This window comes from Schistocerca cancellata, chromosome 3 (assembly GCF_023864275.1).
Source record: "Schistocerca cancellata isolate TAMUIC-IGC-003103 chromosome 3, iqSchCanc2.1, whole genome shotgun sequence".
In the NCBI taxonomy this organism is placed as follows: domain Eukaryota; kingdom Metazoa; phylum Arthropoda; class Insecta; order Orthoptera; family Acrididae; genus Schistocerca; species Schistocerca cancellata.
Window position 1 is genome coordinate 922,915,800 of NC_064628.1, and position 27,980 is coordinate 922,943,779.

Consider the following 27,980-nt stretch of genomic DNA (forward strand, 5'->3'; position numbering starts at 1 on the left):
TGAAATATAGAATACATACTATTCTTATTAAACACTAAGCGTATCTTCATAAATGGCATCAATCCGTGCTCGATAGTGTACAGAACCAATATGTTCCAAAAAAGTCGGGCGTGAAAGTGCGGTTTTGCAGGAGGTCATAGGGACTGATGACCCCATAGTTTGGTCCCTTGATAGTGCTCTGCCTAGCGACTATTTACACACCTATTGGAAGAATTGACATACTGTAACTATCTTACACTGCAACTCCGAATATAAACATTACACATTTTCTCCAACCCAGGCAAATTGAGGAAGTCGGTTTGTTTTTCTGCGTTAAGATGTGTTCTATGGTAGACCTTAGGCGGCTTATAAAAACACCATTTGTTAATAGGCGATTCCTGAGAAAACCCCGAAAAACCATTTTTCTGGGTACGAAAAATACCAGTTGTGGGAATGGCCACTTCTGTAATTTCTATTCACGACAAATCGTCGAAAATTTTGCCATATTTTCTTAAGATGATATTCTCGGGAAACTTCGCTAACTGTCTTGATACCATTATCCGTTACCAAGACCGTAATATCCGTAATATCCTGTGTGAGACGTAACTATAGTTTTAACTGCTATCGTGGACACATGACGAGGGTTCTAGAGTAATTGCAGGGGTTCTGAGGTGATCAAACAGTTATTCATCAGAATTTTTTCACCAATAAAACTTTATGACGCCCTGTCTCTGTATAACGCCTATACAAATGTACCTTAAGTAGTACTGCAATAATAAAACAGGGCAAAATCGAGTCTTAACATGCCCAAAAAGAACGTAAAATGACTCTCAAAAATTACATATAGCTGGAAAGACTGCAGATTCAGTAAAATATTTGTAATCACATTTTTGCTCTTTTATGATACAAATAATAAGCCGAGTATTATCGATGAATTGAGATCGGTGAGCAAAATATTGAGAAAGAGGCAAAGCAAAATATTTCGTGTTAACCTTATCTTATGCGCACTTTTTTTTTGTTTTTTATCTATGTCAAAGTAAATAAATGTGTATGTGTATATAAATAAACTGTCAAAACTTTCCTGAGCTATAAACTCGTTTTATATATGCTGCATACGCTTCTGCAGCAGGGAAAATAGGGAAAGCAGCGGAAAAAGCCTCCTGCCAGAGCACAAAAGGTCGAATACGTTCCTCTTGAAAAGACTCTGGCAAAAAGTGGCAGCAGCTGCCTGAGTCCTCATACTGCCTTCCTCACCAGAAAATTCTGGCATGCGAATACAGTATATTTCGCGCTTTTTTTGTGCTGAAAGACAGCAATAGAGAGTCAGTGCAGTGGAAGAGAGAGGAGGCAGTGCCAAATGGGGAGAGAAAGCGAGCGGAGACTGTGATGGGCGGGAGAGAGAGAGTGGCAGCGAAAAAGAAAGGGAGATGAAATGAAGACAGTAAAAGTGACAGCCAAAGAGAGAGGAGACAGTGATGGTCAGTGAAAGAAAGTGGCAGTAAAACAAAAAAAGATATGCGTGGGGACAGAAGCAGCGGGAGGAAAAGAGAGAGGAGACAGCAGAAATGAAAAAGAGGGATGAGTGGCCACATATATAGGATTGGGGAGGGGGTCGGGTTCTGGATCTTCCCAGATCGGCCAACTGTAACATCTAGGTATAGAGGAGGGTGCATGTTCGGATCGAAATTTAAAGCACGTGATTATAGGAGAAAATATAACCCCTCCTACCCACACCCATAGAACTTTTTTGCTGCCGAGGTATGGTGGAGACAGTGGCAGTGGCAAAGAAAAACAAAAAGTGGCAGTGTAAGCGAGAGAGGAGACAGTGGCACTGGGATATACTGTAAATCTGTGGGAGGAAAATGAGACAGCAGGAGAGAGACATACACAGAGGTAGTGAGAGGCAAATGCTGAGTATGAAGGCTTCACTGCAGAGAGAGATTTGATGAAAGGATTTAGAATGTTCTGTGTTAAAAGACCGTGAATTTATTTGCATGCCGAAATTTTGCATAGCTGATCAGAGACAGTTTTTAACACGGGCCCGAGTGCTACAGTTTTTAACACGAGGCCGAGTGCTACAAGACCATCCTGCCTCAGCTACAGTCATAGGAAGAATGAAAAAGATGCGCATAGCTACACATATATTGAGAAACAAGCACCAAATTTTAAGCTCGTATATCTTTTTCAGGAATTGTAATGGTCCCAAAGAAATATATTCAAACGTCCGGGCAGATTAAAACCGCGCGCCGGACTGAGACTCGAAGTCGGGACCTTTGCCCTTCGCGGGCAAGCGCTCTACCGACTTTTTTTTTTTTTTAATCACATTTTGTTTCGTAATTGATCGTTGTATTTGTTCGGGGCGGACGTCCTATGACACTTGTGGAAGTTCATCATTGATACATTAACTCAGTTTTTTTTTATTACAGAGGGCCTGCTAACCCTCTGACTGAACACGCTTTTTTTATTTTTTAAACATTTATTTAAGAAACAGTGTTACACATACTAAGTACATGTACTAACCTTGCACCCATGTTATACATGAAATGATTTAAACAAAAACAGTTTCATCTTTCCAGTTATGCTGATGTTAAAGAAATACACAGAAGATTGTGTTACTGACGAAATTACCAGAAACGCCGACTGAGGTACCAAAGCACGTTGTACAACCCTCCTCACAGTTTCAATTTTGCCGGTACCTAGTCTCCTTCTAAACTTCAGAAGAGCTTCTGTGAAGTTTGGAAGGGAGGAGACGAGGTACTGACAGAATTGAAGCTGTGAGGAGAGCCTGTGAATCGTGCATGGGTAGCTTAGTCAGTAGCGCACTTCCCCTAAAAGGCAAAGGTCTCGAGTTCGAGTCTCGGTCTGGCGCCCAGTTTTAAGAGTCTCGGTCTGGCGCCCAGTTTTAATCTGCCAGGAAGTTTCATATCAGCGCTCACTCCGCTGCAGAGTGAAAGTCCCAGTCGGGAATATATTCAAAGTTCGAAGAATGCGTTATTTTCATATGTTTAATTTCTTCTTCTAAAAACGAAAGGACCAATCACACGGTCTTCCATCAAACAGCATCAGACATTAACTATGGGAGAGTCTCGTTGATGCTGAATAACTTCATGTGGATGCACTTCCCCCCAAATTCTACAGTTATGACGATTAACTGTTCTACTGACATGAAATGTAGCCTCATCAGAAAAGAGTTGCTCTACAGTGCACTGCACTCATGCCTGGACTGAACTGAGGGAACAGAGGAAAAAAACAGCACTGGTGCCGTCTCAAGGTCAAGCAGACCTGTCTACGCAGGGGAGCCAAACTTGGAAAGTTGATGAATCAAACACCACAAACCAGAATATTGTATGTCACTTTATACAGATTCTAGGACACATTAAAACCACGAAGTTCTTTTTCAAACACAATGTACATAAGAAACCGAACCACGGCACTGTTCATGTACGTGAAGCATCACCACATGGGAACCTTTACTACCAAAAAAACTGTCGAAACGTCAGGATATAGACTTCTAACTTTCCCGTCTGGCCTGACATTCAAATGCTAAACTTTCGCGACGGCTAAAGATCATAGGTTGTATTTCACAGCTTTAAACATGGTCTTGAGATACATTCAATCCATAGCATCTGGGGTGGCGTCCATGTAGCCGACGTTACGCTAGGTCGCACTAAAATTACGGAATATGAGTACATCTACATCTACATATATACTCCGCTAACCTCCAAGCGGTGTGTGGCGGAGGGCACAATTCGCGCCAGAGTCATATTTCCCCATCTCTGTTCCACTCGCGGATCGCGCGAGGGAAAAATGACTATCTGCACGCCTCAGTACGAGCTCTAATTTCTCTTATCTTTGAATGCTGATCATAGCGTGATTTGAAAGTTGTTGGTAATAATACGAGGGCAGTTCAATAAGTAATGCAACACATTTTTTTTCTCGGCCAATTTTGGTTGAAAAAACCGGAAATTTCTTGTGGAATATTTTCAAACATTCCCGCTTCGTCTCGTATAGTTTCATTGACTTCCGACAGGTGGCAGCGCTGTACGGAGCTGTTAAAATGGCGTCTGTAACGGATGTGCGTTGCAAACAACGGGCAGTGATCGAGTTTCTTTTGGCGGAAAACCAGGGCATCTCAGATATTCATGGGCGCTTGCAGAATGTCTACGGTGATCTGGCAGTGGACAAAAGCACGGTGAGTCGTTGGGCAAAGCGTGTGTCATCATCGCCGCAAGGTCAAGCAAGACTGTCTGATCTCCCGCGTGCGGGCCGGCCGTGCGCAGCTGTGACTCCTGCAATGGCGGAGCGTGCGAACACACTCATTCGAGATGATCGACGGATCACCATCAAACAACTCAGTGCTCAACTTGACATCTCTGTTGGTAATGCTGTCACAATTGTTCACCAGTTGGGATATTCAAAGGTTTGTTCCTGAACTTCTCCTTCTTCATGACAACGCAAGATCTCACACAAGTCTTCGCTCCCGAGAGGAGCTCACAAAACTTCAGTGGACTGTTCTTCCTCATGCACCCTACAGCCCCGATCTCGCACCGTCGGATTTCCATATGTTTGGCCCAATGAAGGACGCAATCCGTGGGAGGCACTACGCGGATGATGAAGAAGTTATTGATGCAGTACGACGTTGGCTCCAACATCGACCAGTGGAATGGTACCGTGCAGGCATACAGGCCCTCATTTCAAGGTGGCGTAAGGCCGTAGCATTGAATGGAGATAACGCTGAAAAATAGTGTTGTGTAACTAAAAGATTGGGGAATAACCTGGTGTATTTCAATGCTGAATAAAACAACCCCTGTTTCAGAAAAAAAATGTGTTGCATTACTTATTGAACTGCCCTCGTACATGCTCTTCATCCTCGGTTAAAATCCGATTTCGGAATTTAGTGAGCAGCCCCTTCCGTTTAGCGCACCATCTGTCTGCAAGTGTGTCGCACTTCAAACTTTGTATGAGATTTGTAACGCTCTCGCTATGGCTAAATGTACCAGTCACGAATCTTGCCGCTCTTCTTTGGACCTTCTCAGTCTCTTGAATCAGACCCAATTGGTAAGGGTCCCATACAGACGAGCAATACTCTAAGACTAAGATTGTAAGCTATTTCCTTTGTTCGAGGACTGCATCGCTTCAGCATTCTACCAATAAACCGCAATCTAGAGTAGTCATTACACCACGCATTTATTTTCTGCAAATCCTCATTGATTTGTTGACAACTTTCGTGTGATACTACTTTCCTGTAACTACAGCATCATCGGCAAACAGTCCAATGCCGCTGTCAATACCACCAACCAGATCGTTTATGTAAATCGTAAAACGCAGCGGACCTATTACGCTGCCCTGGGGCACACCTGAAGTTACGCTTGTTTCTGTCGAAGTCACCCCGTTCAGGATGACATACTGCTCCCTGTCTGTTATAAAACTTTCTATCTAACCGCATATGTCATCGGATAGACCGTAAGCGCGCACTTTTTGGAGCAAGCGACAGTGAGGAACTGAGTCGAATGTATTTCGAAAGTCGAGAAATATGGCATCAACCTGGGAGCCGGTATCTAGAGCCTGTTGTATATCATGCACAAAGAGGGCCAGCTGTGTCTCGCATGACCGCTGTTTCCTAAAACCGTGCTGGTTTTAGCAGATAAGCTACTCAGAGTCTAGAAAGGTCATTATGTCTGAACACAAAATATGTTTCATGATTCTACAACAAATCGATGTCAGTGAAATTGGCCGGTAATTATGTGCATATGATTTTCTACCCTTTTTATAGATTGCTATGACCTGGGCCTTCTCCCTGTCCCATGTTCCAATGATCTCTGATAGATGATGGATAAGAATGGTTCTATATTTGTAGCATAGTCCACATAAAATCTTACGGGGATACCGTCTGGGCCAGATGCCGTCCTGGCGTCTAAGGATCTTAACTGTTTTACAATCCCAGATACACTAAACACTATGTCAGCCATTCTTGCGTTTGTTCGATAATTGAAAGGGGGAATGGTGCTGCAGTCCTCTACGTAAACGAGTTTTTGAAAGCTAGGTTTAGAATTTCGGCTTTCTGTTTATCATCATCAGTTACACTACCCGTACTGTCAGCAAGAGAAGGCGATGAATGCTTGGAGCTGACTATGAAGATATTCATTAATTACACTTTTATTTCGCTTCCCAAACAAGAAAACTCTACGCTGTTTCTTTGGTTTTTTTCCCTTGCAACTTCCACTGACAGAAGCCACAATGACATTATGGTCGCTAATACCTTCTTCTATATTAGCTTCCTCAAAAAGATCAGGTTTGTTTGTCGCCAAGATATCTAATATGTTCCCATCTCGAGTAGGTTTTCTAATCAATTGCTCAAGGTTGTATGTTGAGAGCGCTCCTAGAATAACTTCACACTAATCTTTGCTTCTGCCCCCTGTGATTTTCCCAGTCAATGGATGCCAGATTAAAGTCTCCACCTATAACTAATGGATAATTTGGATATTTATTTCCTATGTACTCAAGACTTTCCCTGAAACGTTCTGCGACGTTTGTTGCGGATGCTGGTGGTCTATAAAAACATCCTAATACAATGGTCAGTCCTTGTCTGATTGACGGTTTTATCTAGTTTATTTCACAGTCCGACCCAGTATCGTTCTCAACTGCGTTTAGACAGCTTTTAACCTCCCATAGCATCAGTCCTATCCTTCCTAAACATTGTCCAATCTGAGTTCAAAATTTCACTGCTTTTTATGTCTGGTTTCAACCAGCTTTCGGTACCTAATACAATATTGGCATTGCTACTGTTTGTTTCGGAGAGTAACTCGGGATCTTGCTACAGACACCTCGACAATTTACTAACATGAGATTAAGCATATTTAAATCCTTTGGAATGACCTGTTTAGGGGAACTAACAATTTTTACAGTTGGCACACCCACATCAGTGACGTGAACTGGTAATTTTTCAGGCCAACGGTTTGTTTCCCGTAGGGAGGAACCTAATCTAAAAAAACTCCCATGTGCACGCCACAAGTACTGTGCCACCCATGTAGCTGCTTCCTGTGTGTAGTACACCCCTGATCCATCGAGGAGCGTCCTACAATCTTCCACCCCATAGCGTAGGTCGAGAAATCTACAACCATTTTCGTCACAGAGTCGACGTAGCCTCTGGGTTAGATTCTCCACTCTACTCCAAACCAGAGGACCCCTGTCGACCCTGGGTACGATGCTGCAGATCGTAACCTTGCTTCCACTCCTCGACAGATGGATGCCGCCTTCGCCAATTTAGGCAGCCGTCGAAAGGACCCAATGATGATTTCCTCTGGGTTAGATTCTCCACTCTACTCCAAACCAGAGGACCCCTGTCGACCCTGGGTACGATGCTGCAGATCGTAACCTTGCTTCCACTCCTCGACAGATGGATGCCGCCTTCGCCAATTTAGGCAGCCGTCGAAAGGACCCAATGATGATTTCCTCGGAACCCCGACGACAGGCACCGTTGGTGCTGACATGTGCAACAATCTGCAGCTGGGTGCACCCCGCACGCTCGATAGCTGCCGGAAGAGCCTCTTCCGCATCCCGGACAAGGACCCCTGGCAAGCACACCGAGTGAACGTTGGACTTCTTCCCCGCCCTAGCCACTATGTTCCTGAGGGGCTCCATGACCCACCTAACATTAGAGCTCCCAATAACTAACAAACCCCCACGTACCTATTCGGACCTTGCTGAAGGAGCAGCCTCTATACTGGCAGAAGGTGCATTCTGATCCGGCTCAGCCTCCCCCCCCCCCCCTTCCCAGCATCAGATAGGACACTGAATCTATTAGCGAAGTGCATGGGATTTGGCAGGAGTCTGCATCCCCCATGCAGCCTTCGCTTTGAGGCTCGAGACCTCGACACAGTCCGCCACCCACACTGAGGTGAGAGTGTGTCAGCCGGCTCAGTCGCACCTGAGGTCGGCTCAGTGACAGATTGCTGTGACATCCCCTCCCCCTTCCCCCCCCCCCCCCCCCAGCACATTTAGTACAGCAGAGGCTGCCCCAGGCACCGCCATCCCCACCGCACCTCAAGGTGGCACTCTGGAGCCTGTTGACTGTGGCCAACAAAGCTTCCAGCTGCGTTTGGACTGCGGCCGCACGCAACAGACACAGTCCCTATCCATCTAGCTAATAATTGATTTACTATAAAAACTTAAGGAGACCTACTTCCATACAAGGTTAACAGCTACACTCTAGTTGGCAGAAAGGACACTCAATAATGTAAATAAAAATTTATGGTTGAAGCTAGATCTGGTGCTTATTTTCCTGCTAGGGGCTATTTAGTAAATACTAAAGAATAAGACAGTGATCTACAGTAAACTGCTAGGGACTCTCTAGTGAATATTATTAACGAATTAAACAGTGACCTACGGTAAGTCGCATCTCCTTCGTATCTGTAATTTAAACAAGCGTTTACGTATACGCGAAAGTCACCTAATAAAGCTATAAAAACTGCTACCTTACATGTACCGAGTCTAAATGACACTAATAAACGTAAATACTGAGTATTGTACACTGACAGATGAAGGTACAAAACAAAACCTTTAGTTAACAATAAGAGTTCAGGCTGTAAAGCACAAATACGAACTGTACTTTATAGGAACCGATGAGGTTACAGTACACGATCACTAAAGCGCACAACAAGCTAAGGAATTTAAGCAGACGGCGAGGTGAGTTTTAGCTTTCTGCTAACTAAACCGTATGTAAGAAGGGCTCAGAAGTTGTATTGTAACACTGTATTGTAAATGAAAATTTCTCTGTGATTTTGACATAAGTTCTGTAGATGTTATAATGTGGGTTTTAATTTGATCACAGTCAAATTTTCACTTACATATCATAATTTTAGTTTGTTCTGATGTTAAATCACTATAACATCACCCACACGAGCGGTAATCCCGATACTCTTAACCAAACGTAGACAAAAAGCACCTGAACCTGAAGATTAAAAATTTGAAACGCTTTGTACGATATTAATAAAATGGTTTCCGACTGGTTACGGATTTCAGTTTGTTATAGCTTTTAAACAATCGCACTAGGCGTACCATCAGAATGGCCACTTCGAAAGCGGTAAAGCACGCTTACACACTGTGTCGTAATCTTGTAGAAAGGCTTGGTATCGTTATTAGGGACACTTATGACAAACGTTTATTTCCTTGACCTTGTCACCAAACGTGCCTCTCGTTACGCGCTGATAACAGATAATCAGGTGTGGGAAAGATATCTGTACGAGAATATGCGTTCCAGCTGTATCTTTCGAAATCACCTATCGCATAATGTACTAGAACTTTTATTCCGAATGTTGTCTTGTAAAAAAAAAAAAAGACCGCAGATCAAATCAAATACGTTTTGAAGGGCTTCGCTATAATACACTTTTGCAAGGTAGATTTGGCAGTATGTCGTTGAGTTAGTCAAACGATAGCGCTAATTTGAGGGGAAAGAAAGAATAATGTACCCAACAGAATGAGCGTTCAGGAAGTACTTCCCATTAAATGTGAAACATCTTGCCTTCTGTGGGCACACAATGTGTTTAATGGTAACATTCAAACATCGTTATCATTTACGATTCCAAAAACGGACCGAGGGTCGGCGCTGGGAGGCATTGCAAGTGCTTGGTGTACGCCCCCCCCCCCCCTCCCAAAGAAAAAAAAGCCGTCATCTCCCTATGTTTAACGCGACACGGATGCCTACGATTTTAACTATATGTATTCCTTAACTCTTGAGGTGTCGTCTCTCCTATCGCGCGAAAATTTCGGACTCCCTCACCAAGGTTCGTTCTGGCAGAATGCTTCTGTAACGCCATTCTTCATCTTCGTTAAATCGCCAACGCTAAAATGTTTTCATGTCGGTTACATTATCGGTTTCTTTGTTGTTGACGTGCGTTGGGCTGTCTTAGCCGCGCATCGTTAATTATGTAACTACGTGTTCTCTTCAGTACAAATGTGTTCACAAGTACATGTCAGTTTTAACGATCCCAAATTTGATGAAGCTGTTGGTCGGTGGATGCAGGAAGACGTCATGTAATATAACGAAAAAGACGTCGATTTTGCCACATCCATTGATCACAATTCTTCTAGCGAAAGAGAGGATCATTCAGAGGAAGATATTCAGGACAATTTTTTTTTTCAGTAAAATACTGAAAGTGTTGGTTAAAATCAAATGTGTTGTGAGCGATGGTAAATAAAAATGCTGATCCCAGCACTGAAGTCAGTTTTGCAGACTTTCATTTTGTACCTATCGAGTGCAATTGTTATGTATAAATTTAAACCATGGAGTTAAGTTTTGTGTCAAAACTTACTTGTCACAGAGATACTATAATTAATCAGAATATAAAATTTGGTTCTGTAATTGTTTGTTTTGTTTTGTATTTAAAAAAATCACAGAAGTGTGGATTCTGTGTGATGAGAAGTAGAGTACTTTGGGTTGTTTAAAGAACAGTTAATTGACTTAGAGATGAATTTTATACAATTTAAATTAAAATTTTCAAATGATTGAAGTAACCTCGTGAGTTAAGAGTTAAATATATAATGTTTTAATGCAATAATTTATGTACATCATTGCTTATTGCATGGCTGTAGCACAGTGGTTCCCAATCTTTCTACCGAGCGGGGTGGCGCAGTGGTTAGACACTGGACTCGCATTCGGGAGGACGACGGTTCAATCCCGCGTCCGGCCATCCTGATTTAGGTTTTCCGTGATTTCCCTAAATCACTCCAGGCAAATGCCGGGATGGTTCCTCTGAAAGGGCACGGCCGACTTCCTTCCCAATCCTTCCCTAATCCGATGAGACCGATGACCACGCTGTCTGGTCTCCTTCCTCAAACCAACCAACCAACCAACCAATCTTTCTGACACTGTTACCTCTGAGTGCAATTAAATATCAGCTCCCCCAACTCTCCTCAACATTACAACTCCTCCTCAGTAAAGAAAGCTGACTGTCCAAATTGAGGGAGACACCTGTTACAAAACACGATTCCTCTGCAGCACTACTCTCCCTGGCGGCACTTGGATTCAACTGCACCTGCAGCTCCGTTTCAGATCAACCAAGTGAAAATGGCTGCTCTATACTTACCGTTTGTAAACGACTCTATTGTTGGCCACCTTACTTCTGAACTGGCTGACACTGCAAGACTTTAGGCTACCAACGCTCTGTGTCTCACCACTGCAATTAATAATAACAATAATAATACTGTATAGACCTACAGCAGTGCAGTAGCCATTACATAGTTACTGTTGATCTGTGCTGTCAATTGGTTCATTTATTGTTGCAAAGTGAATGATGAAGCAATTTGTGGTCTGTTGTGGGAACCACCCACAGCTTGGAGAAGGGATTTCTATGAGAAATTTGAGCATATCTGTTGTGTATCTCTCAGTTTTACTAACATAGATGCATGGTACGAAGTACATAGTGTATGCGTAGTGGGTAGACTATGTGAGAAATATTTTGTTTCTACATTCGTTTCACAAGTTGTAACTTCCACAACACTGCGCCACGTGCTAATGCTAGAACTCGAAAAAACCTAATTACTGATAACCTTCATAATCAGTAGGGCCCAGATTTTAATTACCAAAAAAACAGTGAAATATGCAAGCATTTATGACCTAAAACTTACATATATATGACCTTAAAAATAAAATATGACTTAGTAGAAGTTTATTTAAAGTATTCTTATTTGTTTATTTAATTTTTTATTCACCATAAAATAATACAAAATTCACTTCTCAAAATATTGTAAGTATAGTTCTTTCTTTCTGTAGGGTTTGTGGATAATTTGCACCTATTTTTTGAATGTCTGACTGTTTTATTTTCTAAACGCAAAGTACAGTGAAAAGATTATCTATCGAAACAGTAATTTTTTTAAATTTCTACATAGTATTTAAAGCGTTTCACATTATTTAATACCGTACGTCAATCTTCAGTATCTGCAAAGTTGCACTGGATCACAAGGTGCATTTTCAGGTTTTCCATTGTCAAATATCCACGGTTGTCGCTGAGGATAGTTTTGTACCTGGAAAAGCTCCTCTCCACTTCACAAGACGTCACTGGAGCGTATTTGAAGGCAGCCAGGTCCCTGGAGTTCAGCTTTGTTTCATTATCTTCAAATATTGAGGCATTCCCTGAAGACTGTCACTAATTTTGCACAGTGTAGAATATCCAGGATTCCGTTGGAGAACACTTTCCAATTTGGTTTTCACTTTGTTAGCCACATGACCACGAGCTCGACCCAACTCACTCTGCACATGTTGCACAATACCCAGGGCCTCACATAGCTGAGTGCCAACAGCTTTCAGTCCTTTGATGGCTTTTGATATCACTGAAAAATTGGCGTTGATGTATGCCAAGTTTCGAGACAATGTATCTGTAAAAACTTCTTTCACAATTTTGATAGCACTTGATTCATCGTTATCAAGCTCACATAAGATTGTATTTATTTGAGTGTAGTTGGTGCAGTAATACTCAGCAGCATTAAGCCAAGAACCCGAACGTGTAAGAACAGGTTTAGGTGGGAGGGGCGTTGAAGGTGCTTGTTCCTTGAATTTCTGCACTCGTAGCGGAGCCTTCACGTAGATTTTCTTGCCACAGGAAATTAATTTGTCCACATCAGAGTAATTTGATCGCACCTCTTCGGCAACTCTGTACAACGCATGTGCAAGGCAAGTGGCGTACAGTATACTGGGGTAGAGAATCTGAAGCCCTTTGGTTGCTTTAGCCATATATGAAGTACCATCTGTTACAAGCAGTAAAACGTTGTCTCTTTTCACGCCATCCGGCCACAGTAGCTTCAGAGAGTTGTCAAACAAAATAGCAATCGTCGAATTGTTTATCGAGAGCTTCACACGTTAGTAGGAACATATCTCCAGGGCCATCAACTTTTAAAACACCAACAACAACATTTGCAATATATCGCCCACTAATATCCGTAGTTTCATCTATCGACAGCCAGATCTTATGCTCAGCAATAGTAATTCGTATTTTGTTGAGCGCATCATTGTAGCATACGGATAATTAGTTCTTTCTCAGTGTAGATTCATCTGGAACTGGATGTGTTGTGTACTTCTCCAAGAACCGTCTGAAGCGTGGATTCTTCAGCTTTTCCAGTGGGATGTTACAGGACACCATCATCTCACACAAATCCTTGCAGAATGATTGCACGGTTGACGATTGACCTGTCTGTTCAAATAACAGCGTTTGCCTACTGTTATTTTCAGCACTTCGTTTCAAACAGCTGCTGTGTTTAGCGGTATTACAGTGTTGTTGCACATTAAAGCGCTTTTCTGTAAAACTTTAACTTCACACAGTTTACAAAATAATATTTTCCCATCAGTAGTAAAGAACTTCTCTCCAAATTCTCGAATATATCATCGCAACTTCACGCTGTCGGAGCACTTTGCTTTAGGCATGTTGAACAAGGCAAAGGCTGTATTCAAACTGGTCACTGGGAACACATGTGCGACTGCGATCATTATTGCGGCAGACGCCGCCTTTGTTGGCTCTGAGAGCATATTGTCGACTCTGCACAACAATGTTTTATGTTCGCGAAACGACTGTTGTGGTACACCGATTTTCTGCTACAGTCCTGAGAAATAAAGCTGTGTACTAATTTATCTGTTTATCTTTCATAATAGCACGTTAAATATTGTCTCGTGAGCAACATATTCATTTCCTTATTCGTGTGTCCGGTAAGATACGAAAAAAACGGTATATGCATTTTTGGCAAAAGTTTACGGAAATATGACCTATTATATAAAAAGTTAGCCGTAATATGACCTATTACTAAAATCTGTTGAAATATGACTTGATATGCAGAATCAAAATACATTTTTAGACACTAAAATGCCTAGATTTGTGTATAAATTGTTCTAAAATTCACCCTATAGTTCAGAAAAAAATATGACTGTCATTAAAATCCGGGCCCTAGTAATCAGTATTACAGTTTTATGAAACACAGCCGGTTCGAGAACGTTTTGCCACTCAAGCGACTTATCAGTTGGCGTTCCGCCTCCTTCCCTTTTCCCTCACACTCTTTCTCTCCTGTCCGTTTTCGCTACTAGATGTGATACGCACTCTAGACGAATTTTACAGTTGTGGCGCCCCTAAGTGGCGGCCTGTGTCTCTTGGGCCTTAAATCGCCTCTGATAATAGCAACGATCTTTTTAAAAAGAACTTAGTTTCGTAATCAAAGTACAGTTGAATACGTTTGTTTTTACCCCTCACCCGAAAATTTCATTTTACTCCTCAAGAAGTAACTAACTACTCCTGGGTTGGGAAGCACTGCTTTCGCATAACTTCCAAGATTTTGCATTTCGGAGAAGTACAGCATTTTAAAAGCATATGTTTGAAAATTTGAGAATACCTGTTACACGCATTTAACTTCGGAATTATGATAGTAAATTCCCACAACTTTGGCATTGCCATAATTTACACTATATAAAATCGAAGTGTGCACTCAGCAATAGCAATAGCCGTATGAGTATGCAAACAAAAATGTTTCTTTCAGTCGTTTCCACATGTGTTCGATAAGCCAACCCTGCCATTTTCTTTTTCGTTGTTTCTTTTTTTTTTAAGTGGAAGGTTTTTTCCTTGCTGCTTTCCCTTAACTTTCTGTGGTTTGCCAGTTCTTTCTCATTCCAAATGTCGGATTTGTTATTGCCGGCAGGTATAGTCAGCATGTGAATGTGTGCATTTTCCTGGCTGTAATCTTGTCGGCATATCCAGGTGGGCAAGCCCGCGCCAGTGTCGAACTGACAGACGGCGGCCTGCCCCGGGCCTCAGGTTCCGGAGGGCCTCCGAATCTCGAAGGCCTCGGGATTTGGAGGCTCCCCCAGGACAAGACCATTTTTAACCAAGTATCAGACAACGCCAAAATATGTTCCGTAAATAAGAGGCAGTCTGGAGTTCGAGGCCCCGTACGTGTGCGAAGTATCTTCTTCTTCTGTAGTGGTCAATCCAAGGATTGGTTTGCATCAGCTACAATGGCAGCTTGTCTCCATTCCGTGCGTCTTTGAGCTTTTCTCTTCATTTCTTTATAGTTGTTACATCCCACATCTTTCACCATTTGATCCATGTGCCACAGTCGTGGTCTTCCTCTTGGTCTTTTTCAGTCGACATATCCCTCTATGATTGTGTTCAGGAGTCCTTTATGATTTAATAAATGGCCTGTAAATTGCACTCTTCTTTTAACAATGAAACTCCAGAAGCTTCCGTTCTCACCTGCTCTTTCCAGAACCACTTCGTTTGTGACCTTGTCGATACATTTTATTTTGAGCATGCATCTATAACACCACATTTCAAAAGAATTTAGCTTCTGGTCTCCCTCTGTCACGAGAGTCCACGTTTCACACCCATAGCATGCCACACTCCACACATATGATTTCAAAAATCTTTTCCTGATTTCAAGGCTGATGCTCTTAGATGTTTTTCTTCTTGTCGAAAGCAGCCTTTGCTTGAGCAATTCTGCTTCTCACTTCTGCCTTGCTCCTTCCATCCCTGGTAATATCACTGCCCAATAAGTATATTTATCAACTTGTTCAAGCAGTTCATTGCCTACATGAACTTTGACTTTCACTTGATATTTTTTGTCGCGTACCATTACTTTTGTTTTTGCTTTATTAATTCTCATATTATATTCTTCCCCCATAACTTTATCCATTCTATTCCGTAGGACTACAAGATCTTCTTCACTTTCAGCTAGGACAGCTATATCATCGGCATATCTTATCTTATCTTATCTATTCGTTGGCCATGAATTACTACACCTGGCTGTGAATTTTCCCTTACTTTTTTCAGCACCTCTTCAATGTATAGATTAAAGATAACAGGGGATAGTGCGCAACCTTGTCGGGCACCTTTCCGTATCTGCACCTCTTCTTGTTTTGTCCGTCCACGGATAACATTTTTCTGTCTTTATAGTCTATTCCTACTTTTTTGAGTACCTCAAACATCTTATGCAATTTAACATTATCAAAGGCTTTCTCTACGTCTACGAAAGCTATGTATGTTGTCAGGTTCATATCTAGTCGTTTCTCTATTATTAGTTTTAGAGCAAATATTGCTTCTCTGGTTCCTCTATCTTTCCGGAATCCAAAATGATCTCCGGAGAGTGTAGCTTCGACTTTTTGTTCTATGCGTTTTAGGAGAATTGAGGTTACTATTTAGAGGCGTGAGTAACTAGGCTGAGCGTCCTATAATTTTCACATCTTGTAGCATTTGCCTTCTTTGGAATGGGGATCATAATGTTTTTCTCAAAGTCTGTAGGAATTTTACCCTGCTCGTACATGTTGGAAACAAGATTACACAACTCCTGATTCAGTTTTGCTCCTCCAGATTTCAGAAGTTCAGCTGGGATATTGTCTATACCAGGCGATTTGTTGTTTTTCAATTTTTTCAGAGCTAATTCAAACTCTTTCTTTAATATGGTTCTCCTATGTTGTGTGCATCTACTTCTTTTTCTTCTTCCATGATGTTTTGAGGCAATTCTGGTACGCTGTACCGTTTACCTATATATTGTTTCCAACTTCTTGAACTTCATCATCGTCATCCAACATATTGCCATTTTCATCCATTACAGCCCTACACTTGTTTCTTCTGTCTCCAAAGAAATGTCTCACGCATTTATAGGCCTTGTCAATATTTCCCTTCCTCATGTTGTCCTCAACTGAAGTATAGATATCATCAAGGTATTTTTCTCTTGCTTGTTTGGCCTCTCTGTTGATTCTGTTTTTCAGACTCTTGTATTTCTCTTGGTCTTCCCTCTTCGCAAAATTTTTTAATTTCCTTCTTTCTTCTATCATATTTAGTAGGTCATTAGTGATCCATTCCTTCCTTTTCTCTGTCCTTTCTCTTCCTATTACTTCTTCTGCTGCTTCTAAAATACCATTTTTTATTTTTTCCCAGCTGCTTTGGACGTCATTGCAGCCCTCTGTATCTGTTTTCTTGTCTGTTTCTAGTTGATAGTGCTTCAGTGTATTTTCATTTTTCAGGTTTGTCAAATCCTATTTACATGTACTTCTTTTTTAATGTTCTTGAATTTTAGTTCAGTCGTCATCATAACGAGTATGTGGTCACTTCCCACATCACAGCCTGGATATGATCTGCTGTCCTTAACTTGGTTTTTAAATCTTTGCTTCACTAATATGAAGTCAATTTGATATCTGTTAATGTCACCAGGTATCTTCTTCTTGGATGATGATTAAAGAAGGTATTTGTAATGGAAAGTTTATTTCTTTGGCAGAATTCTATAATTTTATCCCCTCTTTCATTTCTTAATCCTAATCCAAAATTCCCTGCCACACCCTCTTCTTTACCTTTCCCAACAACGGCATTCATATCTCCCATGATGACAAGGTTTTCAGCTCCTTTAATTCTGCCAATTACTTCTTCAAAGTGGTCATGCATCATGTCTATTTCATTATTCTCGTGCCCCGTAGTTGGTATGTATACTTGGATTATGATTGTGTCTCTTGGTTTAGTTTCCAATCTGACATAAATTATCCTCTCACTATTTTGAACAAATCCTTTTACTCTTAACCCCACCACTTTATTGAGGATAATTCCCACGCCTGCAATCCCGGGATTGTCTTGTGCTGTTCCAGCGTGTATCATTCTGTTATCCCCTAACCAAAAGTCACCAGCGTTTGGCCATCTCATTTCTGAGACTCCCAGTACATCAATATCCATTCGTTTCATTTCCATTTTCAAATTTTCCAGTTTGCCACATTTAAGAAGTGAGTTGATGTTCCATGTTGCTATCCTTCTTACATTAATGCTTTTGGATTTTGGTATCTCTTTAGTTGTCCCCGCCCAGAGATCCGAATGGGAGACTATTTTACCTCCTGAGAATTTAACCAAAGAGCTTTCCATCATAAGCTGTTGATACTTAGGATACCCTCCCGGGTCTTTAATGGAGTGGTTTCCCGTTGCCTTCTCCATTCTATGCCGTTGGCCATCTTGTGGCTCCTCCGCCTTTGGGAGCAGTTTCCCACCCCAAGGGCAAGATTGTGCCGTTCCTTCCAGTCGCTCATCCGCCCTCCTAGAAGGCCGTTGGCACTTGATAGAAGGTAATCTCCTTATCCCGGGAGTAATTCGGCTCAGTAGAAGTATAGGTTGGAAATGAAAGACTCCTAGCCCTCGAAACCTAATAGCGTCAGGGTCGGAAAAGAACAAGAATTGGCCGAGGGTGGCCAAATAGGAAAGATAAAAGTGAGGAGCCTGCAAAGTATATCCAAAATAAATATCGCGAAAGACTGCAGAGGATGCACCGCAGTAGATAGAAAATGCTGAACTAGATATTACGTTGTGCAGAGTTCAGGGTTATGGCAATGCCGCGTCAAAGTCAGATGTATATGGAGAAGTACAACGAAAACTTCGAAAAGTCAATCCAAAGGTTCTGTTGTCCATAAACTAATTATTCCTTAAACCTTTGCGGTGTTCGTGCATTTCATGTGTTCCGTCTGGCGTCGTCTGTTTTGGAACTGTAGAGAAGTTGTATTTATTGATTCTCGTCTTCTTCGTAGAGATGGAATTATGGAATTACTTGTAGGGAATAAAAAGCAGGTAAAAGTTTGAAACGAGTGTCTGGTACCCGCAGGAATGCTCATTACAATACAGCTAAAGTCGTAAAAGAAAGTGGAAATAATTGTGAGCACCGTGGAAGATACGCAACATCCATTCGAGGCGAACCTGATACTAGATATACAGAAACCTTGTTCGTTCCAGCTGTATGTGATTTTACCTTTTTCACCTACATCAACTTTTGGCGCACGATGCTGGAGTAATTAAATTTAGTCCAACAATATCGACAGTCTCCAGAAATGACTCTGGATAAAGGACTCATCAAATTAAAAACTCTGAATGAGTTTTTAGTGACGGAATTAATTACAATTATAGACATTTTTGTTACTTTTGACATTAAAAAATGCAGTGATATACACATTAACAGTGACCAACGTGGAAGAAGGAAGGTAAATAGAACACTTTTGAATGCATAGACCGTTTTGTGGAGGAACTGTCACAACGATGCACGGCTATAAAAGAAATCAAAATTTTCCAAACTGCTGAAACAATGTTTATACTTCAAGCTTCCAATGACGCGTTGGTTGTAGCAGTGGAGAATTTGGAAGAAATTTACGAGTTTGATAAGAAACAGGTGCTGCAAGAAATGAAAAGGTACCATAGGCATCTGCGTGCAACCGATACGAGTGTGGGCGTTGGTACTAGATGGACAACCCAAGATATCATTCAGTTTGTAACTAAATGGGACTTATGTAAATCAGCTTCCCCATGAACCATGAACCTTGCCGTTGGTGGGGAGGCTTGCGTGCCTCAGCGATACAGATGGCCGTACCGTAGGTGCAACCACAACGGAGGGGTATCTGTTGAGAGGCCAGACAAACGTGTGGTTCCTGAAGAGGGGCAGCAGCCTTTTCAGTAATTGCAGGGGCAACAGTCTGGATGATTGACTGACCTGGCCTTGCAACATTAACCAAAACGGCCTTGCTGTGCTGGTACTGCGAACGGCTGAAAGCAAGGGGAAACTACGGCCGTAATATTTCCCGAGGGCATGCAGCTTTACTGTATGGATAAATGATGATGGCGTCCTCTTGGGTAAAATATTTCGGAGGTTAAATTAGTCCCTCATTCGGATCTCCTGGCGGGGACTACTCAAGAGGACGTCGTTATCAGGAAAAAGAAAACTGGCGTTCCACGGATCGGAGCGTGGAATGTCAGATCCCTTAACCGGGCAGGTAGATTAAAAAATTTAACAAGGGAAATGGATAGGTTAAAGTTAGATATAGTGGGAATTGTGAAGTTCGGTGGCATGAGGAACAAGACTTTTGGTCAGGTGAATACAGGGTTATAAACACAAAATCAAATAGGGGTAATGCAGGAGTAGGTTTAATAATGAATAAAAAACTAGGAGTGCGGGTAAGCTACTACAAACAGCATAGTGAACGCATTATTGTGGCCAAGATAGACACGAAGCCCACGCCTACTACAGTAGTACAAGTTTATATGCCAACTAGCTCTGCAGATGATGAAGAAATTGAAGAAATGTATGATGAGATAAAAGAAATTATTCAGGTAGTGAAGGGAGACGAAAATGTAATAGTCATGAGTGACTGGAATTCAAGAGTAGGAAAAGGGAGAGAAGGAAACGTAGTAGGTGAATGTGGATTGGGGCTAAGAAATGAAAGAGGCAGCCGCCTGGTAGAGTTTCGCACAGAACATAACTTAATCAGAGCTAACACTTGGTTCAAGAATCATGAAAGAAGGTTGTATACATGGAAGAATCCTGGAGATACTAAAAGGTATCAGATAGATTATATAATGGTATGACAGAGATTTAGGAACCAGGTTTTAAATTGTAAGACATTTCCAGGGGCAGATGTGGACTCTGACCACAATCTATTGGTTATGAACTGCAGATTAAAACTGAAGAAATTGCAAAAAGGTGGGAATTTAAGGAGATGGGACCTAGATAAACTGACTAAACCAGAGGTTGTACAGAGTTTCAGGGAGAGCATAAAGGAACAATTGACAGGAACGAAGGAAAGAAATACAGTAGAAGACGAATGGGTAGTTCTGAGGGATGAAGTAGTGAAGGCAGCAGAGGATCAAGTAGGTAAAAATACGAGTGTTAGTAGAAACCCTTGGGTGACAGAAGAAATATTGAATTTAGTTGACGAAAGGAGAAAATGCAGTAAATGAAGCAGGCAAAAAGGAATACAAACGTCTCGAAAATGAGATCGACAGGAAGTGCAAAATGGCTAAGCAGGGATGGCTAGAGGACAAATGTGAGGATGTAGAGGCTTATCTCACTAGGGGTAAGATAGATATTGCCTACAGAAAAATTAAAGAGACCTTTGGAGAAAAGAGAACCACTTGTATGAATATCAAGAGCTCAGATGGAAACCCAGTTCTAAGCAAAGAAGAGAAAACAGAAAGGTGGAAGGAGTATATAGAGGGTCTATACAAGAGCGATGTACTTGAGGACAATATTATAGACATGGAAGAGGATGTCGATGAAGATGAAATGGGAAATACGATACTGTGTGAAGAGTTTGACAGAGCACTGAAAGACCTGAGTCGAAACAAGGCCCCGGGAGTAGACAACATTCCATAATAACTACTGATGGCCTTGGGAGAGCCAGTCCTGACAAAACTCTACCATCTGGTGAGCAAGATGTATGAGACAGGAGAAATACCCTCAGACTTCAAGAATAATATAATAATTCCAATCCCAAAGAAAGCGGGTGTTGACAGATGTGAAAATTACCGAACTATCAGTTTAATAAGTCACAGCTGCAAAATACTAACGCGAGTTCTTTGCAGACGAATGGAAAAACTGATAGAAGCCGACCTCGGGGAAGATCAGTTTGGATTCCGTAGAAATATTGGAACACGTGAGGCAATACTGACCTTACGACTTATCTTAGAAGAAAGATTAAGGAAAGGCAAACCTACGTTTCTAGCAAACTTAGAGAAAGCTTATGACAATGTTGACTGGAATACTCTCTTTCAAATTCTAAAGGTGGCAGGGGTAAAATACAGAGAGCGAAAGGCTATTTACAGTTTGTACAGAAACCAGATGGCAGTTATAAGAGTCGAGGGGCATGAAAGGGAAGCAGTGGTTGGGAAGGGAGTAAGACAGGGTTGTAGCCTCTCTCCGATGTTATTCAATCTGTATATTGAGCAAGCAGTAAAGGAAACAAAAGAAAAATCGGAGTAGGTATTAAAATCCATGGAGAAGAAATAAAAACTTTGAGGTTCGCCGATGACATTGTAATTCTGTCAGAGACAGCAAAGGACTTGGAAGAGCAGTTGAACGGAATGGACAGTGTCTTGAAAGGAGGATATAAGATGAACATCAACAAAAGCAAAACGACGATAATGGAACGTAGTCGAATTAAGTCGGGTGAGGGAATTAGATTAGGAAATGAGACACTTAAAGTAGTAAAGGAGTTTTGCTATTTGGGGAGCAAAATAACTGATGATGGTCGAAGTAGAAAGGATATAAAATGTAGACTGGCAATGGCAAGGAAAGCGTTTCTGAAGAAGAGAAATTTGTTAACATCGAGTATAGATTTAAGTGTGTCAGGAAGTCGTTTCTGAAAGTGTTTGTATGGTGTGTAGCCATGTATGGAAGTGAAACATGGACGATAAATAGTTTGGACAACAAGAGAATAGAAGCTTTCGAAATGTGGTGCTACAGAAGAATGCTGAAGATGGGTAGATCACATAACTAATGACGAAGTATTGAATAGAATTGGGGAGGAGTATCTGGCGCAACTTGACAAGAAGAAGGGACCGGTTAGTAGGACATGTTCTGAGGCATCAAGGGACCACAAATTTAGCATTGGAGGGCAGCATGGAGTGTAAAAATCGTAGAGGGACACCAAGAGATGAATACACTAAGCAGATTCAGAAGGATGTGGTTTCAGTAAGTACTGGGAGATGAAGAAGCTTGCACAGGATAGGGTAGCATGGAGAGCTGCATCAAACAGTCTCAGGACTGAAGACCACAACAACAACATGTAAATCAGTAACTGTATTTCACTTGCATTCCAGTACTTCTCGGCGATTTGTGTCTTACACGTTGTCAGTCGCCGTTGCCAGTCACACGAAGTCAGAGAATTTTTTCTACACTTACAGTAACAAAAAATCATCTTCGCTCTACAGTGAATCAGGAACGACTGTCCACTCTGTTCATTTCCTCAACTGAAAGAACCGTTACAAATGAAGAAGAATTCGAGGAAGTTATTGAGAATTTCAGTACAATAAAGGCACGAAAACATGTTCTATGATAATATCAATAATAACTATTACCTCGTATTAAGGTTACGGAACGGATATCAAAATTGTAAAAGCTTAGTTTCCAGATACAGTAGAGCGTCGATTATCCGAAGTTATTGGGGGAGATGGGTGTTCGGAAGACTGGTTTATTCGGATAATCGAACTGTACATGTTTATTTGCCAAACAGAAGTACTGTACAGTAAATTTATTCATAAAAACATCTCTTTTAGTATTACAAAGTAACATACAAAGGCAACTTCAGTAGGAATATATAGTATGTGGCACAGTTTATTAAACAAAAATATATACATATTACTTACGCATTTTGCATGAATAATACACACAGTATACGAAATTAACGTTTAAAAAAATCCTTTATTTTGGTCTGTCTAAGCAAGCCTACACGCTTACGAACAGCTAAGTCACGTACTTTTTTCATTACGGATATCTGAAACTGGTCACCTTCATCTTGGGCTTCAAACCATCGCAAGGCAGTATCTAAACAAGTGAACGCCTCAGAAGCTGTTGGTATCTTTCATCTTCACTTTCTGGAGCACTGATTGATGAGATACTGACGGCGTCATCTTTATCAGGGACGACGTTTACAATCTCGCTGTCCTACATGATTTGGTGTCCTGGATCTGCATCATCAATATTCATCCATTCATGAACGTCTTCTTCATCACATTCGTGGCAATCTATTTCTTTTAGCATACCGAGAATTTCGGACATGTCGTCATTTTCTATCATACCTTGTGAACTTTCTTGTGTGTCCAAAATTTTATTCCAGGCTTTCTTCAAATTCTCTTCCTTTACACTATTCCATGCTGCGCTGATCATGTAGGACGCGTCTTTCAAGTCAATATTCTTATGATTTCTTAAGAGACTTTCTTCTCCACCCTCTTCTCTTTCTAACAATAACTTACGCAACAATTCTTTCCTGTAATATCGTTTGAAAGTCTCAATAACGCCTTGATCCATGGGGGAAACTTGGTTTGGGAGTGACGGGGACGATGGACGGTAGGGTGGGAGAGTAACAGGTGCGAGCGTGTACACAGTTCGGTTAAGCGGTCGTTCGGTTGACCGACGTTCGGATAATCGACGCTCTACTGTATGTAGGATGAAAGGTAATTTCTCTATTCTATTCTTTATTATTTTTTTGCACTATAACTGATGGTTGCTGCTGACTTGTATTCTATGTTTCTCACCCACATACAGGGTGTTTCAAAAATGACCGGTATATTTGAAACGGCAATAAAAACTAAACGAGCAGCGATAGAAATACACCGTTTGTTGCAATATGCTTGGGACAACAGTACATTTTCAGGCTGACAAACTTTCGAAATTACAGTAGTTACAATTTTCAACAACAGATGGCGCTGCGGTCTGGGAAACTCTATAGTACGATATTTTCCACATATCCACCATGCGTAGCAATAATATGGCGTAGTCTCTGAATGAAATTACCCGAAACCTTTGACAACGTGTCTGGCGGAATGGCTTCACATGCAGATGAGATGTACTGCTTCAGCTGTTCAATTGTTTCTGGATTCTGGCGGTACACCTGGTCTTTCAAGTGTCCCCACAGAAAGAAGTCACAGGGGTTCATGTCTGGCGAATAGGGAGGCCAATCCACGCCGCCTCCTCTATGTTTCGGATAGCCCAAAGCAATCACACGATCATCGAAATATTCATTCGGAAATTAAAGACGTCGGCCGTGCGATGTGGCCGGGCACCATCTTGCATAAACCACGAGGTGTTCGCAGTGTCGTCTAAGGCAGTTTGTACCGCCACAAATTCACGAAGAATGTCCAGATAGCGTGATGCAGTAATCGTTTCGGATCTGAAAAATGGGCCAATGATTCCTTTGGAAGAAATGGCGGCCCAGACCAGTACTTTTTGAGGATGCAGGGACGATGGGACTGCAACATGGGGCTTTTCGGTTCCCCATATGCGCCAGTTCTGTTTATTGACGAAGCCGTCCAGGTAAAAATAAGCTTTGTCAGTAAACCAAATGCTGCCCACATGCATATCGCCGTCATCAATCCTGTGCACTATATCGTTAGCGAATGTCTCTCGTGCAGCAATGGTAGAGGCGCTGAGGGGTTGCCGCGTTTGAATTTTGTACGGATAGAGGTGTAAACTCTGGCCCATGAGACGATACGTGGACGTTGGCGTCATTTGGACCGCAGCTGCAACACGGCGAATGGAAACCCGAGGCCGCTGTCGGATCACCTGCTGCACTAGCTTCACGTTGCCCTCTGTGGTTGCCGTACGCGGTCGCCCTACCTTTCCAGCACGTTCATCCGTCATGTTCCCAGTCCGTTGAAATTTTTCAAACAGATCCTTTATTGTATCGCTTTTCGGTCCTTTGGTTACATTAAACCTCCGTTGAAAACTTCGTCTTGTTGCAACAACACTGTGTTCTAGGCGGTGGAATTCCAACACCAGAAAAATCCTCTGTTCTAAGGAATAAACCATGTTGTCTACAGCACACTTGCACGTTGTGAACAGCACACGCTTACAGCAGAAAGACGACGTACAGAATGGCGCACCCACAGACTGCGTTGTCTTCTATATCATTCACATCACTTACAGCGCCATCTGTTGTTGAAAATTGTAACTACTGTAATTTCGAAAGTTTGTCCGCCTGCAAATGTACTGTTGTCCCAAGCATATTGCAACAAACGGTGTATTTCTATCGCTGCTCGTTTAGTTTTTATTGCCGTTTCAAATATACCGGTCATTTTTGAAACACCCTGTATATGTATGTACACGGCCGGAAAAAAATGCAACGCCGTCAAGAAGAAGTTCATTTCCTTGAAAAGTGAAGTGACAGTGAGCTCATCATGTAGCACTTTATGATAACAAATTCATGTGACAGTAAAGGATGCTCAGACGGTCCCATCAATAAAAAGTATACCCCCCTGTGGCAGCAACGCAGACCTGTATTCTTGCACGCAAACGATCATAAAGGTGCCGAATGGCAATCTGCTGTAGGTTGTCCCAAGCATCTTGCGCCTTTTGTTGCAGTTCGGCAGACGTTCTTGCAAGTCCTGGAGAAGCATTAAGTAACCGCTTTACCATGTCCTACAAGTGTTCAGTTGTCGAAAATCAGTGCAGTTGTCGTGTGACACGAAGAGCACATTGTGTATGTTGCACTGTCCTGCTGAAAAAGCACGTCACTTTCCTGTCGTAGATCTGCCAGGAGCACAGTGATAACAGCTTGTGCAACGTAACGGCCATTAGTTACTCTACCCTGCAGAAACATCAGGTGGGACTGCGAATTGTAACTAATGACTAGAGACCAGATTATATGCATCATAAAAATCTAAAATATGCTTGCAGATATGCATGAAAAATGGTTCAAAATACATGAAAAGTGTCGAAATATGCAAGATCAAATAATAAAAAAACGCAGTACTTTCTGTGTGCATTATATGTCAAAGTCGAACTTGTGCATATCAATTACGAGGAAGAGCGCCGGCCACGCGAAAAGTCGGTACGTTTAGAACACTGATATGATTTTCTGAATACTTTCTGGTAGAGGTTAGGAACGGGGCCTTTCTGGGATTATTTTCTAAAAATTTGCAAAATGGGGACGCGTACCATGTTCGAAGAATTGTTCCTTATTTGCTATTGTTGTCGGTAACGAGCGAATGCGATGCGAGTGAGTCGCAGCAAAACAAACGATATGTACAGGACCAACTTAGAGATATATCGCACGCAGAGGGGACACTCAAAAATTCCATAATTTTTTATTTAAAAAACAACATACAATCATGAATTTTTTGAACATCATTAGCTTTTAATTAATACTATTGGACCACAGCATCATTTACAATTTATTTTACATTTTTCTACTATTGTAAACATAAACGACCAAGTACTGTTCCAAATGTTCAGTAGTAAGATTGTGACTTCGATCATTCAAAACATTTTCATAAGCAGGAAAGGACCGTTCTATATCAACGGGGATAACTGATCAGTATTTCAATTTGGGTGCAATGCTGTCACTCATTGTTTCTGGTAAAAGTTCATCCGTGTCATTAACAAAACTGTCAATTTGGTACAAGGGGTTCAAAGCCTAGATTATTGTTTAAAATGTTTTCAAACTTTTTTTTTAAGTTTTCTTGGGAATACCTCCGACAATGACGAGTTCTCTAGAATAATTTTATTTATTAACTGAATACATTCATTCAACGCCAAACCTTGGGTTTCAAGCTTTTTAATACATGCAGGTATATGGGAAAAATGTGTGCTAATCACAGCAATGCCTTTTTTAATATGGGAGTCATTAAAAGTTTTCTTGCCTTGGCCAAAGCCTCTGCACTATCGAAGTCATTTACTAACCCTCTAACGGCCTCGAAATGTTCATTGTAAAACAACACAGCTTCGACCCACGCACCCTAACGAGTTACCACTGGTTCTTTGTAAGTCGTGATGCGGGCAGAAGCCTTTAGAAACACTTTCTTTGTGGATGAAATAAATTTATTTACATTCACAAACATGGAACGTACTTCTTCAGCAAGGCGATGTACTCCCTCAGCAAAGCACGCCACATGAATCAAATTGGGATGAAATACTGAGAGGGCTTTTACTACTTTGATCATGTAGGGGACACACCTGAAGTAAACACAAACATCCTTTCCCTTTTTAAATTTTCTAACCTACCTGCCCGCCTGCCAGTGTGGCCGAGCTGTCCTAGGCGCTTCAGTCTGGAACCGGGCGACTGCTACGGCCGCAGGTTCGAATCCTGCCTCGGGCATGGATGCCTGTGATGTCCTTAGGTTAGTTAGGTTTAAGTAGTTCTAAGTTCTAGGGGACTGATGACCTCAGATGTTAAGTCCCATAGTGCTCAGAGCCATTTGAGCCATTTTTTTAACCTACCTGCCCGATTAAGGGATCTGATATTCCACGCTCCAACCTGTAGAACGCCAGTTTTCTTTCTCCTGATAACACCGTCCTCCTGAGTAGTCCCCGCCCGGAGAACCGAATGGAGGACTATTTTACCTCCAGGTTGTTTTACCCAAAAGGACGCCATCATCATTAAACTATACAGTAAAACTGCATGCCCTCCGGAAATATTACGGCTGTAGTTTCCCCTTGCTTTCAACTGTTCGCAGTACCAGCACAGCAAGGCCGTTTTGGTTTGTGTTACAAGGCCATCATACAGTCAATCATCCAGACTGTCG

General features: G+C 41.7%; 1 protein-coding gene across 1 annotated transcript in view; it reads left to right on the plus strand.

Moving 5' to 3' along the window:
- The window catches only part of LOC126176656 (gamma-glutamyl hydrolase B-like), a 196,028-nt gene that overhangs the window by 37,925 nt on the left and 130,123 nt on the right, over window positions 1-27,980 (plus strand). The gene's annotated exons all lie outside the window — the stretch shown is intronic.